The sequence below is a fragment of the Peromyscus leucopus genome, chromosome 6, assembly GCF_004664715.2.
Source record: "Peromyscus leucopus breed LL Stock chromosome 6, UCI_PerLeu_2.1, whole genome shotgun sequence".
Taxonomy (NCBI): Eukaryota; Metazoa; Chordata; class Mammalia; order Rodentia; family Cricetidae; genus Peromyscus; species Peromyscus leucopus.
The window spans coordinates 44,564,683-44,573,638 of record NC_051068.1 but is presented as its reverse complement, the minus strand read 5'-3'; the positions used below and the strand labels follow the sequence as shown (position 1 = coordinate 44,573,638).

Sequence of the window (8,956 nt, the reverse complement as noted above, 5' to 3'; positions counted from 1 at the left end):
GAGAAACCCTGCTTTGAAAAAAACAACCAACCAACCAACCAAACAAACAAACAAACAAAAAACAAGAGAGCTTGATTAGACCATAAGAAGCAATAAAGAAGTGGCTCCCAGGAAATAATCTAAGTGCAGTCTTGTATGCCAATACAAAATAGGCTTGTGGCAGTTTACCAAGAATCTCTGAGGAGTTCCTTTTTGTGTTACTTCCTAGGTGGGTCTGTGTCAAGATGAAGCCAAATACCTCCTTCCCAGCAGTCAGGTTTCAGAAGCTCATTGAAGCGGACAATGAATACAAGATTTGTACTTTTCATGAGAAGCACGTGGCCACAGAAGTATCTGTTGAGGCTCTTGGTGAAGGGTGGAAGGGTGTGTGGCCTGATCAGTGGTGGGAAGAACAAACAAGGTTTTCCTATGACACAAGGTGTCTTAACACACAGCAGAGTGCTCTTGATATTGAATATGGGGCATTCTCGTTATAAACCAAGGAGAACCAAAGAGAAGAAGAGCATGTCTGTTTGAGGATGCATTGTAGATGCTAGTCTATGTTGTGAAATAATCCTTTTGTACACTATGATTATGTGTTACTCTCATTGGTTAATGAAGAAGTTGATTAGCTTATGGTAAGGCAGGATAAAGTTAGGTAGGACAATAAACTGAGGATATTGGGATGAAGAAGGGTGGAGGCAGAGAGTCATTGGCAGATGCAGAGAGCGCAAGATGGGTATGCTGTACTGAGAAAAGGTACCAAGCCACATAGCAAAGCACAGATAATAAATATGGGTTAATTTAAATGTAAGAGTTAGCTAATAACAAGCCTGAGCTATCAATCGAGCATTTATAATTTATATTAAGTTTCTAAGTCAGTTATATGGGAAGCAGCAGCTGGTTATTTGGGAGCAGGCAGTTGGGGCAGGAAAACTTCCACCTACAAGTCTGAGTGTTCTCAACTTGGTTATTGCAAACACAGGAGAGAAGGATATTCCTGGACTGACAGATACTATTGTGCCTTAGCAGCTGAGACCACAAAGAGCTAACAGGGTTCAAAAGCTTTCAGTCTCTCCAAAGAAGATGATGTCCTCCAACATCTTGAAAGAAAGCCCTAAACAAAGAAGATGATAAGCCCAAGACCCAAGATCCAGCAACTCTTGCTCCACATGTTCTGTAACTCAAATGTTGATTTCTTGCTCTGAAGAAACAATGCACTAAGCTAAACAAGGAGCAGGCTGAAGAATATATTAAACTTTTGGCCAAGATAATAAAGGAAGTCAAAGGAAAACACCAGGGGTAGATTTCCAAGAGATATAGGCTGTCCTTGCTGAGAGCTTCTACTTCTAAGTCTGAATTCAGTAAAAAATAAGTCTTTAAGAATAACAAGTAAATAATCAGACATTGATAAGGGTATATTACTGAAAAAATGCTTACATATTTCATTGAACTCAGAGAAATTGAGCTGATGCCTATCTAGAAGCTTCATACCCTATTGGCTATCATTCATGGTGCTGGAAGTTATTCCCCATACTACTGGAAGAGAAAGGTAATCATCAATATCTACCAGCTGCAACCCCTGTGACCTACAACAGTGACCTGCCTGCAAGATAAACTGGTGCAATAATAGCACAAATGTTTTGGCAATAACCAGCCACTTTTTGATTATGGGTAAGGCCCACACCATGAGATGGAACCCATGCCTGACATTTCTTGGGTTGCCAAGCACCTGAGACTACTACTATTCTGCTAAAGGAAAACAGCAATAAAATGATTCCTAACGACATATTGCTATACCCATACATCAGTGCCTTGCTCAGCCCCCATCCGAGAAGTTTCTTCTTGCAGTAAATAAGAACTAACACAAAGACTCACAACTGGACAATGTTCAGAGAGTGAGAGACTTTAGAGCACCTAGTCTTAAATGGGATATCTTCATCAAACCCTTCCCACTGTGGAACAATTCTTTTCTACACTATGAATATTCATTACTCTCATTTGCTAATAAAAAGCTGATTGGCTGATAGCTGGGCAAAAAAAAAAAAAGATTGAGTATGAGAGCCTGACTAGGAGAATTCTGGGAAGAGGAAGCAGAATCAGAGAGTCACCAGCAAATACAGAGAAACAAGATGAAAATGCCATACTGAAAAAAGGTACTAAGCCATGTGGCTAAACATAGGTAAGAATTATGGGTTAATTTACATGTAAGAGCTAGCTGATAATAAAGCCTTAGCTATTGGTCGAGCATTTATAAGTAATATTACGCCTCTGAGTGATTATTCGGGAACTGGTGAGTGGGAGAGAACAGTGTGTCTACACCTTCCCTTCAAGGTTCAGGGATCTATGTGGAAAAGGAGGTTGAAAGATGGTAAGAGCCAAGGTGATGGATGACTTCAAGGAAACAGTGTCTTCCAGACACAACAGGGCTGATACACATATGAACTCACAGAGAATGTGGCAACACACACAATACTGCACAAGTTCAAACAAGACAGGGTTCCAGCACTGAGTTAGAGAAGTGGACACTGGCTCCTACCTCTAACCAAGAAGCAATCTGCAAACGATACCTATTGGCAAAGGAAAAAATCGGTTTCCTCCAATGGAGTCTCACTAGGTCTATTAGCCACACTTCAAAGCAGACCCTGTGCCCAGCAGTAGTTGATCAACACAAAACAAACTTGAAGATATTTTTGTAGATGTTTTGTCTCATTTTGTGTTAGTTGAGCATTGTTTTGTCTTTTTGATCTTTTGATTATTTGTTTTTGTTTTCTTTTGCATGTGTTGTTTTGTTTGTTTGTTTTGGTTTTGTTTTGAAGAGAGAGGGGAAGTAGGGAGGGCAGAGGGAGGGAGAGAGAGAAGAGATGGGGAAGAAGAGACGGAGAATCTAAAGTTTGGTAGATGGGGAGGTGGAGGAATAGTGAGAGGAGAAAATATGGTCAAAATATGTTGTATGGGAGGAAGCAACAGAAGGGAGGAGGTCAGTATGTAAAATAAATGAAATAATTTAATTAAAAAAAGAGAACAAGATCTCAGGAGGCACTGAATCCCGGGGATTTTAAACCACCAAAAAATATGTTGTATTAAATTTTTTTCAATAAAAAACAAAACAAGAGAGAAAAAAAAAAAAAAAAAGATCAGACCTTGAGGGGAAAAAAAGAATCTCTGAGAAAACTGCTGCTAATTTTCAGAAAGGTTCATAAAGCCCTGCCTGTTGACGTTCTTCTGACAGCCCTGGAATGAACTCCGTTTCTTACTGTCTCAAGCACAGTGCTTGGTTCTAGCCAAGAGTATGATGGAGGAAATAGAAGTCGTGAAACAGTAGCTCTCCATCACCCTTTCCCTGCTCTGTTTCCAGACTGAGGAAGCACTCTTTCCAACCCAGTGCAGACTGACAGCTGACAGCACTGGACATTTCCTTGGCTCAGGCAGATGGGCACCAGACCCAGATACTGGAGTACTGGGCTGAAGGAAAGCATGTTGCTTGGCTCAGGAGTTAGGCATAAGGCTTTGAGACAAGGCTTCTTCCTCCATAATACAGGATGGTCAGAAAGACCAGGCAACTGCTTATTTTCGTGTCTAATACACATGAACTTTCACAAGTTCAGTCAAATTTCACAATCATGTCTAGTCCCACTGTACAAAGATGATTACATGTTTGGTCTTTATTCTCCCTGGAAGAGGTGTTTTTTCCCTGTCTCATAGGAAAAGCCAAGTTCCCATTATCAACCCAACTCTGAACCCTTGAGTTCTTAGCTGCCAAAGCTTCTATCCCCGAACGTTATTCTGAGATTTCTTATGGGAAGGGGAAGTGTGGGGGTGTATTTTCCACTTCTTTATTGCCTACTCAGGTCACAGAGCAGCTTGACATATGGTTCAGTGCCCTTTCTGATGTAGCAGCATCTCCTAGCACCCATGTCCCAGACTTTGGAACCTTGTGGCTGATGCTCTTACGAAGAGACAGCACCATGGCCATTTGCTTGGAAAGATCACAGCCTTTGTTAGGCTACATCCCCCACCTTCAATCTGCTTTGGGGCAGGCACCTGCTTTGATCTGTGTGCAGGCCTGGTAGGTCATGGCCTACATTAATTCATGCATAACAATATGACTTTCCCTTTCGTTCAGAGCAAAGCATAATCATTTCAAGGCTCGCCTAATGCTGAATTCTTAACAATCCAATTGAATCTTATTTTCATATGTCTGCTGGGTGATCACTGCCTAGCCCTGAAATAAGAAGATAATGAAAAAATGTTTCTTTTAAATTACTGAAGACTATTGCTGTCTAAAGAGGAGCTCCTGTCAGAAGCAATGATTTTATCGGGGTGGGGGGGACCCAACTTGGGACAGGCAGTGTCAACAAACTCTCCATCAAAATCCAGGTGTGTCAGGCATACAAAGGCAGCAGGCTGTGAACACAGTCCATTGTATGGAAATCCCATGTAACCCGAAGAAAGATAAAAGTGAGGGAAGCCATGGTTATAAAAAGTACTTTGTAAACAGCAACATGCTTTGTGACTGTGACATGATATTATAACTTCCCTTGTGGTTCCCTTCCCTATGGTTAGAAATTACGAAAGGCCCCTTGACTCCTGCCAGCCTCTGTTTTAATGATCTTTAAGCCTTATTCCTAAAGGCAGGACATGGCACTTGGCAGGGAAAGAGCTTAATAATTTGTTTGTGGTAAAATGCTATCCTAATTAGTGGATCTCATTAATTTCAATCAGGCTGGAGTGAGCCGCCCTTCCCCACAGTCAGTCGGTCACCAGGTCCTGCCGACTTTCCTAGGGGATCTGTCTCTTACTGTTTGCTTTGTCCTCACTGCCCCTGTCAAATTTGTGACCTCCCGTGCCACACCTGAGCAAAAGGCTGCTCATGCCCATCTGCAATTCACCCTCCCTGGCAGCCACAGGGGTCTTTCAGTAACAAATGACATCATATCCCTCCCCGTATACCCTGTGGCAAATGCTTCATCCTGCTTTGTTGGGTCCACTCCTGGTAGTTCTCAACTTCATGCACTATGACAGACTCACGCCACGCTAACCTTCTTTTTCAAACCCTCAAAGATTCAAAGCCCCCTTTCTGTCTTCGTCTTGGCCTCTTCTGTTTCTCTGCCTGGACTACATTTCCCTCAGTCTCTTTGTGGGCTGGTGCTCACCTATCAAATCTCAGTCTCACTGTTTCTTCCTTAAGGAGACAGTCCACAAACACCCCAGCCACAGTATCTGCCCACACTGGCCAGCCTCTGCTGGCCTCCTTTAATTTACTTAAACCCCATTCTTATGTATGTGACTGTTCATTACTTATTCCTCACTAATAAAATATGTTCCATGTGTGACTGAGTCTATATTGTTCCCTGCTGTGTCTTGGGGACTCGCAGTGGGCCCACACACAGCACTCACATTCATTTTATGAATGAATGAGCATTAAGCAAAGGCAGAGATCACTGGGAAGAAAAGGTAATTTGGTTTATGTTAGCATTCTAAAACAATTAGTAAAATTCAATTCCATGAAGAGATGTGGTCAAAAATGACTGTTTTCACTGATTATCCTGGCTAATTTTGTTACAAAAGTAATTTGTTGATAAGAAAATAATAGCAAGTGCTATAGAATTCTATAATTTTTAATATTGCTTGGTTTCATTTGCCAGAGAAGTTTGGAATAATTTATTATTATTATTATTTATTTTTATTTTTATTTATTAAGAAATTTTCTACTTACTCCTCATGCTATCCACAGACCCCCCTTCTCCCTCCTCCCATCCCCCAGCCCTCTTTTCCAAGCCACCCCGCATCCCCACATCCCCCAAATCGAGGTCTCCCATGGGGAGTCAGCAGAGCCCAGCTCACTGAGCCTAGGCAGGTCCAAGACCCTTCCCACTGCACCAACACTGTGCAAGGCATCACACCACAGGCACCAGGGAATTCTTTATTGTGATTGAAAGTTTATTTAAGGAAAAAAAAATTACATAGTGTAGTTTTTTTGTTGTATTTTCTCTTAGAAAATTCTTGTTTCCAGTGTAAATCCCAAAGACCAGTCTAGAAAGAGTAAAGTTGCAATTTATCATTTTACAACTTTATTTTGTTTGTTTTATTGTTTGCAGTGCTAGGAATTGAACCCAGAGTCTTGGGGGTGCTGGTCAACTACTCTACCACCAAGCCACATCTCAGCCCTCTTTTAGAAAGTTTTATTCATTCATTCCAGTGTGTATCTCTTCAGGGTAGAGTATGTTTATTTATGTGTTTTGTGTACCTTGATACCTGGCTGTGTGGGAACCAGATAGGTAATTTCCTCCTATGGGCATGGCTGTCTAGCAATTTCTCTTCTGTAGTAACCTAGGATGAAGACATTGACCATGTCCTGCTACCATGGAGTTCTCAGGAAGCCATGAAGAGATGGCGTACTTGAAGTTGTTATAAGTAATGCTTTTTGTATTATAGAAGAACAGGTTCAAGACCTCATGGAAAAGGGATGAACTGGGCCAAAGATTTCTGAGATGGGCTTCACGGGCAATCCCAGAAGGTAGCCATGCTCTCCATGTAGGCCTGCCTAGTAAACTGAATCGAGAGATACCTTGGACAAATTCAGTCTTACAAAATCTGTGAACCTCGTGTCTCAAGCCAGCTCTGAGCCTTTGACAGTGGTTTTTTGGTCGCAGTTAAAGAAAGAGAAAGGAGCATCTGGGGTATGGGATGGCACAGAAAATAACTAGACTACATTTAACTTGATTCTGCTGAGTTACAGATTTATTCAGAAACAATTGGACCAAATTTTCCTGAAAATTAACATCAGTTAAAAAAAATTAAGCAAAATAAATCCTTCCTAGATGAAAACTGTAAACTGAGACTTGATCCAGCTTCATCCAATTTTCCCATCCTTGGTTGACAAAGATGTAAACTTAGGAGTGTTGGCAGGAGCTGAAGGCTGAAAGATTATTACAGAATGAGAACGCTGTGTTTTAGAGATGTTTAAAGAGGACAATTTTTCCTGACAGTTTCAATTTCTGCTAAGTACTGAGTTGTACCACCCATACAATAATCGCAGGCCATAGAACTTAGGATCTGGAAGGAACCCCAGGATTCCGTCTAGTCCACGACTTTCTAAGGTTGAGCAAACAGGACCAGGAGATGAAGGCCTTGCTCAAGGTTTAGGCTTAAGTTTGTAACAGTCAGGGCCTGAGTTCATTTCCTCTCACGGGAATGCCTCCTATTGAACAGGTCCAGCCAGAGTTCCCCAAGAATTTCTGGTGTTTGATGGAATAGTTTTTACTCTAAGTACAGGATTCGGATGGCCAGACCCTGTAAGAGGTTATTATAGTCACCATCCTGCTGCTTCCTTCTGAGAGTTTCAATGATGTGAGAGTTCAGAAGCAATGGGCCTCGAGGACAGTTGTATAAAGATGTAGTTTGGGGCCTGGGGAGGTGGATCAGGGGTTAAGAGCACTCGCTGCTCTTCCAGAAGACACGGTTTGGTTCCTAGCACACACATTGAGGGGGATGGAGAGTAACTGTAACTCCAGTTCCAGGAGATGCAGCACCCTTGTCTGGCCTCCACAGGCACCCATACGCATGTGGCGTACCCTCTCACACAAACATTCCCCAACACACATAAATTTACAAAAAACCAAAACACATTCAGTCCAGCTTGTTGGTTCAGGCCAGAATCCCAGCTACCAGGGAAGCTAAGGGAGAAGGACAGCAAAGTCCCAGGCCAGTTTGGGCAACTTAGTGAGACACGTTTCGAAACACAAAGTAGAAAGAGAGCTTACTTATCACCTCTGAGGTACCACGCAGGACCACTGTCATCAACAAACAACAAAAGACAAAGACTTAAGAAGTCGAAGCTGAGTACTTGGTATCTGGAGTCCTTCCTTCCCTCAGCTGGGATTTTAGCTGACAACGCCAACGGCACGTATGTCTTCACACTGCCTCATGAGAAGCAGCCTCCACCCTAGAAGCAGGAGGTGGCCGATCGAGTTAAATACTGCCATCTTTGTGAGTTTGCTCTCCTGTAAGAAACAGAACACCTTTGTGCTCTACTTCATCTTACCAACAGCTGGGTCACACAGGAGGTGTACAAAGGAAGAGCAGAGGACTTTGGAGGACCCCGTTTCTCCTTTTCCTAAACTATGTGCAAGTGCATCCATAGGTTCCTATGATCCATTGCCCCTCCCTCCAGCCCCACAGTCTCTACTTACAGAGTAACTGTCTGGACAGGAGCATGGTCGTAAATGTTTTGGTTTTTGTGGGGGAAAGGGTTCAGGTTTTGGGAGCTGTAAGTGGGCAACTGAACCCAGGGTCCTGTGCATGTTAGACAAGATTTCTACCATTGAGCCAAATGCCCAGGCCTTATAAATGAAGATTTAAAAGACTTCAAGTGGGCAGGAATTTCATCAGAGAGGAGTTGGGAAGCGTTGCCTGAGTGGTGGTTGTCTGCCTGGGCTCTTTGTAAATACCGAGGAGTTACCATGATGAAGAAAACTGCGTTAACTGTTAAAAGTAAATGATCATTTTGGTACTTTGCTATTCTGTGAGTTTTTGTTTGGTTGTTGTTTATTATCTAGTTGTTTTATTATTTGTTTCAAAAATTCCCAGGGAGAGTAGAAAATTTTTTCTATCATAACCAACAGAAATGCCTGAAGCATCCTGTTTGAAGTTAATTCTCTGGATTTAGTCTCCAGAGAGAAAGTGCGCCCTTGGCTCTATATGGTCATTGTAAGTAGGAATTTTTCTCCTTTAAATGCTGAATTATGACAATAGCTGTAATGTTGTTTGAAATTTAAAAGGTTAATAGATATCTATTAAATGCCTCTTAAAATGGTGAGGCTGCAGGTCAGACAAACAGAGGATGGTGATTTCACTCAGCACTATAAATACAGCGTCTTTCACAGGACCACCGACACCCCACCCGGTGTGTACATGGGACAGGTTACCAGGGCTAATGATCAGGTGGGCAGAAATGACTGACTAGTATGTTTCT

The 8,956-nt window shown here is 42.2% G+C and overlaps 1 pseudogene; it reads left to right on the top strand.

Annotated features, from left to right (window-relative positions):
- The first annotated feature begins 224 nt into the window (after positions 1–224).
- Positions 225–1,354, top strand: LOC114706306 (annotated as a pseudogene).
- The last annotated feature ends 7,602 nt before the right edge of the window (positions 1,355–8,956 follow it).